This window comes from Oncorhynchus nerka, linkage group LG3 (assembly GCF_034236695.1).
Source record: "Oncorhynchus nerka isolate Pitt River linkage group LG3, Oner_Uvic_2.0, whole genome shotgun sequence".
In the NCBI taxonomy this organism is placed as follows: Eukaryota; Metazoa; Chordata; class Actinopteri; order Salmoniformes; family Salmonidae; genus Oncorhynchus; species Oncorhynchus nerka.
Window position 1 is genome coordinate 85,828,557 of NC_088398.1, and position 11,060 is coordinate 85,839,616.

At 49.7% G+C, this 11,060-nt stretch overlaps 1 pseudogene; it reads left to right on the plus strand.

Annotated features, from left to right (window-relative positions):
* Positions 1-8,527, plus strand: part of LOC115116560 (ras-associated and pleckstrin homology domains-containing protein 1-like) — a 216,643-nt pseudogene extending 208,116 nt beyond the window's left edge.
* The last annotated feature ends 2,533 nt before the right edge of the window (positions 8,528-11,060 follow it).

Sequence of the window (11,060 nt, forward strand, 5' to 3'; positions counted from 1 at the left end):
GTTACTGTGTTACTATGCAGCACTGGTGTGTTACTGTGTTACTATACAGCACTGGTGTGTTACTGTGTTACTATACAGCACTGGTGTGTTACTGTGTTACTCTACAGCACTGGTGTGTTACTGTGTTACTGTGTTACTATACAGCACTGGTGTGTTACTGTGTTACTCTACAGCACTGGTGTGTTACTGTGTTACTATACAGCACTGGTGTGTTACTGTGTTACTGTGTTACTATGCAGCACTGGTGTGTTACTGTGTTACTATACAGCACTGGTGTGTTACTGTGTTACTGTGTTACTATGGTCTGTTGTGGTCTGCTGAATGTACAGGTGGTCTGTTGTGGTCTGTTGAATGTACAGGTGGTATGTTGTGGTCTGTTGAATGTACAGGTGGTCTGCTGAATGTACAGGTGGTCTGTTGTGGTCTGTTGTGGTCTGTTGAATGTACAGGTGGTCTGTTGTGGTCTGTTGAATGTACAGGTGGTCTGTTGTGGTCTGTTGAATGTACAGGTGGTCTGTTGTGGTCTGTTGAATGTACAGGTGGTCTGTTGAATGTACAGGTGGTCTGTTGAATGTACAGGTGGTCTGCTGAATGTACAGGTGGTCTACTGAATGTACAGGTGGTCTGTTGAATGTACAGGTGGTCTGTTGAATGTACAGGTGGTCTGCTGAATGTACAGGTGGTCTGTTGTGGTCTGTTGAATGTACAGGTGGTCTGTTGTGGTCTGCTGAATGTACAGGTGGTCTGTTGTGGTCTGTTGAATGTACAGGTGGTCTGTTGTGGTCTGTTGAATGTACAGGTGGTCTGTTGAATGTACAGGTGGTCTGTTGTGGTCTGCTGAATGTACAGGTGGTCTGTTGTGGTCTGTTGAATGTACAGGTGGTCTGTTGTGGTCTGCTGAATGTACAGGTGGTATGTTGTGGTCTGTTGAGTGTACAGGTGGTCTGTTGAATGTACAGGTGGTCTGTTGAATGTTATGCATCAATGCAGTGCTACCAAAATAGTTCTGTTGTGGTCTGTTGAATGTACAGGTGGTCTATTGAATGTACAGGTGGTCTGTTGTGGTCTGTTGAATGTACAGGTGGTCTATTGAATGTACAGGTGGTCTGTTGTGGTCTGCTGAATGTACAGGTGGTCTGTTGAATGTACAGGTGGTCTGTTGAATGTACAGGTGGTCTGTTGAATGTACATGTGGTCTGTTGTGGTCTGCTGAATGTACAGGTGGTCTGTTGAATGTACAGGTGGTCTGTTGAATGTACAGGTGGTCTGTTGTGGTCTGTTGAATGTACAGGTGGTCTGCTGAATGTACAGGTGGTCTGCTGAATGTACAGGTGGTCTGCTGAATGTACAGGTGGTCTGCTGAATGTACAGGTGGTCTGCTGAATGTACATGTGGTCTGCTGAATGTACAGGTGGTCTGTTGTGGTCTGTTGAATGTACAGGTGGTCTGTTGTGGTCTGTTGAATGTACAGGTGGTCTGTTGAATGTACAGGTGGTCTGTTGTGGTCTGTTGAATGTACAGGTGGTCTGTTGAATGTACAGGTGGTCTGCTGAATGTACAGGTGGTCTACTGAATGTACAGGTGGTCTGCTGAATGTACAGGTGGTCTGTTGAATGTACAGGTGGTCTGTTGTGGTCTGCTGAATGTACAGGTGGTCTGTTGAATGTACAGGTGGTCTGTTGAATGTACAGGTGGTCTACTGAATGTACAGGTGGTCTGCTGTGGTCTGCTGAATGTACAGGTGGTCTGTTGTGGTCTGCTGAATGTACAGGTGGTCTGTTGAATGTACAGGTGGTCTGTTGAATGTACAGGTGGTCTGCTGAATGAACATGGTGTGTTACTGTGTTACTATGCAGCACTGGTGTGTTACTGTGTTACTGTGTTACTCTACAGCACTGGTGTGTTACTGTGTTACTGTGTTACTATGCAGCACTGGTGTGTTACTGTGTTACTATACAGCACTGGTGTGTTACTGTGTTACTCTACAGCCCTGGTGTGTTACTGTGTTACTGTGTTACTATGCAGCACTGGTGTGTTACTGTGTTACTCTACAGCACTGGTGTGTTACTGTGTTACTATGCAGCACTGGTGTGTTACTGTGTTACTATACAGCACTGGTGTGTTACTGTGTTACTCTACAGCCCTGGTGTGTTACTGTGTTACTGTGTTACTATGCAGCACTGGTGTGTTACTGTGTTACTGTGTTACTCTACAGCACTGGTGTGTTACTGTGTTACTGTGTTACTATGCAGCACTGGTGTGTTACTGTGTTACTATACAGCACTGGTGTGTTACTGTGTTACTATACAGCACTGGTGTGTTACTGTGTTACTATACAGCACTGGTGTGTTACTGTGTTACTATACAGCACTGGTGTGTTACTGTGTTACTATGCAGCACTGGTGTGTTACTGTGTTACTATACAGCACTGGTGTGTTACTGTGTTACTATACAGCACTGGTGTGTTACTGTGTTACTATACAGCACTGGTTTGTTACTGTGTTACTGTGTTACTATACAGCACTGGTGTGTTACTGTGTTACTATACAGCACTGGTGTGTTACTGTGTTACTATACAGCACTGGTGTGTTACTGTGTTACTATACAGCACTGGTGTGTTACTGTGTTACTCTACAGCACTGGTGTGTTACTGTGTTACTCTACAGCACTGGTGTGTTACTGTGTTACTATACAGCACTGGTGTGTTACTGTGTTACTATGCAGCACTGGTGTGTTACTGTGTTACTCTACAGCACTGGTGTGTTACTGTGTTACTCTACAGCACTGGTGTGTTACTGTGTTACTATGCAGCACTGGTGTGTTACTGTGTTACTATACAGCACTGGTGTGTTACTGTGTTACTATACAGCACTGGTGTGTTACTGTGTTACTCTACAGCACTGGTGTGTTACTGTGTTACTGTGTTACTATACAGCACTGGTGTGTTACTGTGTTACTCTACAGCACTGGTGTGTTACTGTGTTACTATACAGCACTGGTGTGTTACTGTGTTACTGTGTTACTATGCAGCACTGGTGTGTTACTGTGTTACTATACAGCACTGGTGTGTTACTGTGTTACTGTGTTACTATACAGCACTGGTGTGTTACTGTGTTACTGTGTTACTATACAGCACTGGTGTGTTACTGTGTTACTATACAGCACTAGTGTGTTACTGTGTTACTATACAGCACTGGTGTGTTACTGTGTTACTATACAGCACTGGTGTGTTACTGTGTTACTATACAGCACTGGTGTGTTACTGTGTTACTGTGTTACTATGCAGCACTGGTGTGTTACTGTGTTACTATACAGCACTGGTGTGTTACTGTGTTACTATACAGCACTAGTGTGTTACTGTGTTACTATACAGCACTGGTGTGTTACTGTGTTACTATACAGCACTGGTGTGTTACTGTGTTACTCTACAGCACTGGTGTGTTACTGTGTTACTATACAGCACTGGTGTGTTACTGTGTTACTATACAGCACTGGTGTGTTACTGTGTTACTATACAGCACTGGTGTGTTACTGTGTTACTGTGTTACTATGCAGCACTGGTGTGTTACTGTGTTACTATACAGCACTGGTGTGTTACTGTGTTACTGTGTTACTATACAGCACTGGTGTGTTACTGTGTTACTGTGTTACTATACAGCACTGGTGTGTTACTGTGTTACTATACAGCACTGGTGTGTTACTGTGTTACTATACAGCACTAGTGTGTTACTGTGTTACTATACAGCACTGGTGTCCTAATTATTGTGTTAGCGTTTTTCACTACTCCCTGGCTTGTGTGTGCTTCCGTATCCTGTCTGGGTATCACATCCGAACACTGATGCGTCTACAGTCTAAATATGTCTCTTGGTCAGAGTGCAGGAGTACAGGTGGTCTGTTGTGGTCTGCTGAATGTACAGGTGGTCTGTTGTGGTCTGTTGAATGTACAGGTGGTCTGTTGTGGTCTGTTGAATGTACAGGTGGTCTGTTGAATGTACAGGTGGTCTGCTGAATGTACAGGTGGTCTGTTGTGGTCTGTTGTGGTCTGTTGAATGTACAGGTGGTCTGTTGTGGTCTGCTGAATGTACAGGTGGTCTGTTGTGGTCTGCTGAATGTACAGGTGGTCTGTTGTGGTCTGTTGAATGTACAGGTGGTCTGTTGTGGTCTGTTGAATGTACAGGTGGTCTGTTGAATGTACAGGTGGTCTGTTGAATGTGGTCTGTTGAATGTACAGGTGGTCTGCTGAATGTACAGGTGGTCTGCTGAATGTACAGGTGGTCTGTTGTGGTACTGAATGTACAGGTGGTCTGTTGTGGTCTGTTGAATGTACAGGTGGTCTGTTGAATGTACAGGTGGTCTGTTGAATGTACAGGTGGTCTGCTGAATGTACAGGTGGTCTGTTGTGGTCTGTTGAATGTACAGGTGGTCTGTTGTGGTCTGCTGAATGTACAGGTGGTATGTTGTGGTCTGTTGAGTGTACAGGTGGTCTGTTGAATGTACAGGTGGTCTGTTGAATGTTATGCATCAATGCAGTGCTACCAAAATAGTTCTGTTGTGGTCTGTTGAATGTACAGGTGGTCTATTGAATGTACAGGTGGTCTGTTGTGGTCTGTTGAATGTACAGGTGGTCTGTTGTGGTCTGTTGAATGTACAGGTGGTCTGTTGAATGTACAGGTGGTCTGTTGAATGTACAGGTGGTCTGTTGAATGTACATGTGGTCTGTTGTGGTCTGCTGAATGTACAGGTGGTCTGTTGAATGTACAGGTGGTCTGTTGAATGTACAGGTGGTCTGTTGTGGTCTGTTGAATGTACAGGTGGTCTGTTGAATGTACAGGTGGTCTGTTGGTGGTCTGCTGAATGTACAGGTGGTCTGCTGAATGTACAGGTGGTCTGCTGAATGTACAGGTGGTCTGCTGAATGTACATGTGGTCTGCTGAATGTACAGGTGGTCTGTTGTGGTCTGTTGAATGTACAGGTGGTCTGTTGAATGTACAGGTGGTCTGTTGTGGTCTGTTGAATGTACAGGTGGTCTGTTGAATGTACAGGTGGTCTGCTGAATGTACAGGTGGTCTACTGAATGTACAGGTGGTCTGCTGAATGTACAGGTGGTCTGTTGAATGTACAGGTGGTCTGTTGTGGTCTGCTGAATGTACAGGTGGTCTGTTGAATGTACAGGTGGTCTGTTGAATGTACAGGTGGTCTACTGAATGTACAGGTGGTCTGCTGTGGTCTGCTGAATGTACAGGTGGTCTGTTGTGGTCTGCTGAATGTACAGGTGGTCTGTTGAATGTACACGTGGTCTGTTGAATGTACAGGTGGTCTGCTGAATGAACATGTGGTCTGTTGAATGTACAGGTGGTCTGTTGTGGTCTGTTGAATGTACAGGTGGTCTGTTGTGGTCTGTTGAATGTACAGGTGGTCTGCTGAATGTACATGTGGTCTGTTGAATGTACAGGTTGTCTGTTGTGGTCTGCTGAATGTACAGGTGGTCTGCTGAATGTTGAATGTACATGTGGTCTGTTGAATGTTGAATGTACAGGTGGTCTGCTGTGGTCTGCTGAATGTTATGCATCAATGCAGTGCTACCAAAATAGGACACTAATGTCTTCCAGTGTTTTACCCAGTCTGGCAGTTTAAAATAACAATGTTTGCTTTCTACCATCTTAATAGTAGTAATGTAACCACTTCTATATCATAATCTAACTCAGATTTCTCTCTCTCGTTCTCTTGTTTTCTCTCGCTCCCTCTCTCCTTCTCTCAATCTTCCTCTCGTTCTCTCTCTCCTGTTTTCCCTCTCTCGTTATCTCTTTCCCTCCCTCCCTCTCTCGTTCTCTCTCTTGTTCTCTCTCTCTTTCTAGTTGAGGATGGAGTCAGTGAGCAGACCCTACCCTCTGACGCTGCCCCCCATGCACCAGTCAGCCCCCCCATCCCGAACTAGCTACACCAGTGTCTCCCCTGAATCCTCGCCCTCTCCCCCCGACCCTCCCCCTCCTCCTCCTCCTCCCCTCTCCCCAACCCCCTCACCAGGCTGCCCCCACCCTGTTCGTTAAGTACAGCACCATTGCCCGCCTGCAGGGTGGCGCCAACCAGACTGCCAATCATTACAATGTCCAGCCAATGGGGCAGCAGCAAGGCCCTCCAGCCCCTCCCCTCCAGTCTGTCAAACCCAACTACAACACCATGCCATTGGCTCCCACTCTCCACAACCCCCCCCTCCTCCTCCCCCTGCTCCATGCCTTCTCCAGGCTCTGCCATGGCCTCTCTGAGACTTGGCCCACCCAGCCCTGTTCCTCAGTTCATCCCCCCTCCTCCCCCAGGCCCAAACCCTGCCCCCCTCCTCCCCAGAAGAGGACCACCAGTGCCCCCACTCAGTAACACCGGGCTGCAGCAGTTCCTGGCCCAAAAGTTCCCCAATATGAACTACGACTTCTCCGACCTGGATGGCCAACCTGTGTCCCCTCCTCCTCCTGCCCTCTCCCCCCATGTCACCCCCTGCACCTCCCAGAACCTTCTCTGGTGTTTTCCCGCCCCAGACTGCTCCTAAGACCTTTGGTCCAGGGATCCCCTTGTCCCCAGTGTCGCCCTACCCCCCTTCTGGTCCAATGAAAAAGCAGCAGAGCTTCTCGACAGGCCATTCACCCAATCAGCCGCCTCCCACCATGCCCAAACAGCACAGCTTCTCCTCTAAGACCCTCCCCTGTCCGCCCCAATCTCCCCGACCCCCTCCCTGGTCAAACAGATAGTCAACCAGTTCCCCGGAGCCCCCTGCCCCCCAGTCCCCCCCGGCCGTCAAGACCAAACCAAGATGGCAGCCAGGGAGTCAGATCCCCCAGTCCCCAGAGTTCCCCCTCCTCCCCTGAGGACAGCCTGGACTTCCCCCTCCTCCCCACTCCGTCCCCACCCCGCTCCTCCCCTCTCTCCCCTGCCAAGATGGGCTCTCCTATTAAGAAGTCTCCCTCCTCCACCTCAACCGGCTCCTTCGGGAAGAGGGGGCCTCCTCCCACCCCCCAGCGCGCCTCCTCCATCAAGTCTAACTCCTCAGGGGAGTACCAGGAAGAGGCCCAGGTCCAGAGGCAGCCTAAGAAGGTGGAGTCTCTGGTCAGTAAGTTTGCCCAGCCTGGCCTCGGCTCCTGCAACTCCTCTGCTGCCTCCTCCTCTGGATCTCCTGCTAAGGACTTGGGGCCTCCTGCTCCTCCTAAACCAGGCAAGCTGAACCTGTCAGCTCTCCCTCTAGTCCTCCAGGGTCTACAGACAGGGCAGCACTGCCAGCCCAGTGGAGACTTCCCTTCTCCTCCTTCAGAGCTCGATTTCTTCCCCCCACCTCCTCCCGACTCTGAGCTGCTCCCACCGCCCCCCCTCCTCTCTGAGCTCCACCCGGGGGCCCCCAGGGTCGCAGTCGTCAACCCCCAACCGCAGGCCACGCCCATCTCCCACCCCGTCAGCCAATCATCATGGAAGACCCAGTCTCTGAAGAAGACTCCGCCTCCGACACTGCACAGGCTGTCCCGGAGCAACACGGTCCAAGACCCCTTACCCCTGTCCCCCCCGCCCTTTGCCTGTCCCCTGCCTCCCACCTCCCCCGGGGTACCTAAGGGGGGCGGTACCCTCTCCTCGGTCCAACCCAACTTCCTGGAGGACCTGAACCGGACCTTGAAGAGGAAGTCCATCACGCGTCACGGCTCCCTCACGCGGCACGGCTCCTCCCGGCTGGAGCCCGTCTCCATGGACGACATGGCCCTCCCCCCACCTCCCCCAGAGCTGCTGCTGGACCAGCAGAGGGGTGGACAGGGCGGGGGCCACGGGTACATGTCCTCAGGCTATGCAACGTTACGGCGGGGGCCGCGCCCTGCCCCGCCCAAACGGGACCAAAGCACCAAACTGACGGGAGAGTGGTAGCTAGGAGGTAGCAAGGGCAAGATGAGGACTAGGGCTGAGCTACCCAGAATATAGACCCTATCAGACTACAGACTGACTACAGGCTATAGACCCAATCAGGCTACAGACTGACTACAGGCTATAGACCCAATCAGGCTACAGACTGACTACAGGCCATAGACCCATCAAGGCTACAGACTGACTACAGGCTATAGACCCAATCAGACTACAGACTGACTACAGGCCATAGACCCATCAAGGCTACAGACTGACTACAGGCTATAGACCCAATCAGGCTACAGACTGACTACAGGCCATAGACCCATCAAGGCTACAGACTGACTACAGGCTATAGACCCAATCAGGCTACAGACTGACTACAGGCTATAGACCCAATCAGACTACAGACTGACTATAGCCTATAGACCCAATCAGGCTACAGACTGACTACAGGCTATAGACCCAATCAGGCTACAGACTGACTACAGGCTATAGACCCTATCAGGCTACAGACTGACTACAGGCTATAGACCCTATCAGGTTACAGACTGACTACAGCCTATAGACCCAATCAGGCTACACACTGACTATAGCCTATAGACCCAATCAGGCTACAGACTGACTACAGCCTATAGACCCAATCAGACTACAGACTATAGACCCAATCAGACTACAGACTGACTACAGCCTATAGACCCAATCAGACTACAGACTGACTACAGCCTATAGACCTAATCAGGCTACAGACTGACTACAGCCTATAGACCCAATCAGGCTACAGACTGACTACAGCCTAAAGACCCAATCAGGCTACAGACTACAGACTGACTACAGGCTATAGACCCAATCAGACTACAGACTGACTATAGCCTATAGACCCAATCAGGCTACAGACTGACTACAGGCTATAGACCCAATCAGGCTACAGACTGACTACAGGCTATAGACCCAATCAGGCTACAGACTGACTATAGCCTATAGACCCAATCAGGCTACAGACTGACTACAGCCTATAGACCCAATCAGACTACAGACTGACACCAGCCTATAGACCTAATCAGGCTACAGACTGACTACAGCCTATAGACCCAATCAGGCTACAGACTGACTACAGCCTAAAGACCCAATCAGACTACAGAATGACTACAGCCTAAAGACCCAATCAGACTACAGACTGACTACAGGCTATAGACCCAATCAGGCTACAGGCTATATGGATCCCACAGGCCGCTCTCCCCCAGGCCACGGTCGTATTCACTAGACACCAAACGGAAGAAAAAGGACCGAAACTGGGACTGAGGGACTGCCTGAACTTGTCCAATAAGAAACTCTTTTTTGTTGCAAAAATGTTTCATCACGGTGAACACTAATGAATACGACCCTGAACTCAGCCCGTCTCCTCTCCTCTCCCCTCCTCCCCTCCCCTCTCCTCTCCTCTCCTCTCCCCTCCTCTCCCCTCCCCTCTCCTCTCCTCTCCTCTCCCCCTCCTCTCCTCTCCTCCCTCTCCTCCTCTCCCCTCCTCCCTCTCCTCTCCTCTCCTCTCCCTCCTCCTCTCCTCTCCTCTCCTCTCCTCTCCTCTCCTCTCCTCTCCTCTCCCTCCCCTCCCTCCCCTCCCCCTCCCCTCTCCTCTCCTCTCCCCTCCTCCCCTCCTCTCCTCTCCTCTCCTCTCCCTCCCCTCTCCTCTCCCCTCCTCCCCTCCCCTCTCCTCTCCTCTCCTCCCCTCTCCTCTCCTCTCCTCTCCCCTCCTCTCCTCTCCCCTCTCCTCCCCTCTCCTCCCCTCTCCTCCCCTCCCCTCTCCTCTCCTCTCCTCTCCTCCTCCTCTCCCCTCCTCTCCTCTCCTCCCCTCTCCTCTCGTGCCACGCAGACAGGACTGAGCTAGAAGAAGAATCTTGTTCCTTGTAAATCCCAGATCCTTATTCCTTTACTCTGTCTACGTTATAGTAACTCTATTGAAAAGAGAGCGAGCCAAACCACCTATCAAGCTTTTCCACGTGTTTGTGCCGCTTTGCATTGAAATCTAACACAATATATAAACAGGTACCGTTTGGGGTTTGGAAGGGATGTCATGTGGGGAAGGGGGGGAGGAGGAGGAGGGGGGGTAAATTTAGTGTTTTTATATCAGATTATTTAATACCTGAAAGATATTATTATTTTAAAGTTACGTTTTTAAAGCGTAGTGAGTGAATATGAACCGTGAGTAGTAGAGACCAGGATGGATGTGGAGATGGCTCTGGTCCAGGGTGTTACGTGTTGCAGGTTCAGCTTCAGCAAGCCACACGTAACACCCTGGACCAGAGCTAGTGTAGAGACAGACGTGTGTATAGGAGCACTATATAGGGAGGACAGACACTACTGTAGTTGGATATGGGACAGACAGACAGACAGACACTGGTGTAGTTGGATATGGGACAGACAGACAGACACTACTGTAGTTGGATATGGGACAGACAGACACTAGTGTAGTTGGATATGGGACAGACAGACAGACACTGGTGTAGTTGGATATGGGACAGACAGACAGACACTACTGTAGTTGGATATGGGACAGACAGACAGACACTACTGTAGTTGGATATGGGACAGACACTACTGTAGTTGGATATGGGACAGACACTACTGTAGTTGGATATGGGACAGACAGACACTGGTGTAGTTGGATATGGGACAGACAGACAGACACTACTGTAGTTGGATATGGGACAGACAGACACTGGTGTAGTTGGATATGGGACAGACAGACAGACACTACTGTAGTTGGATATGGGACAGACAGACACTGGTGTAGTTGGATATGGGACAGACAGACACTACTGTAGTTGGATATGGGACAGACAGACACTGGTGTAGTTGGATATGGGACAGACAGACAGACAGACACTGGTGTAGTTGGATATGGGACAGACAGACAGACACTACTGTAGTTGGATATGGGACAGACAGACACTGGTGTAGTTGGATATGGGACAGACAGACAGACAGACAGACACTACTGTAGTTGGATATGGGACAGACAGACACTGGTGTAGTTGGATATGGGACAGACAGACAGACACTACTGTAGTTGGATATGGGACAGACAGACACTGGTGTAGTTGGATATGGGACAGACAGACAGACACTACTGTAGTTGGATATGGGACAGACAGACACTGGTGTAGTTGGATATGGGACAGACAGACAGACACTAC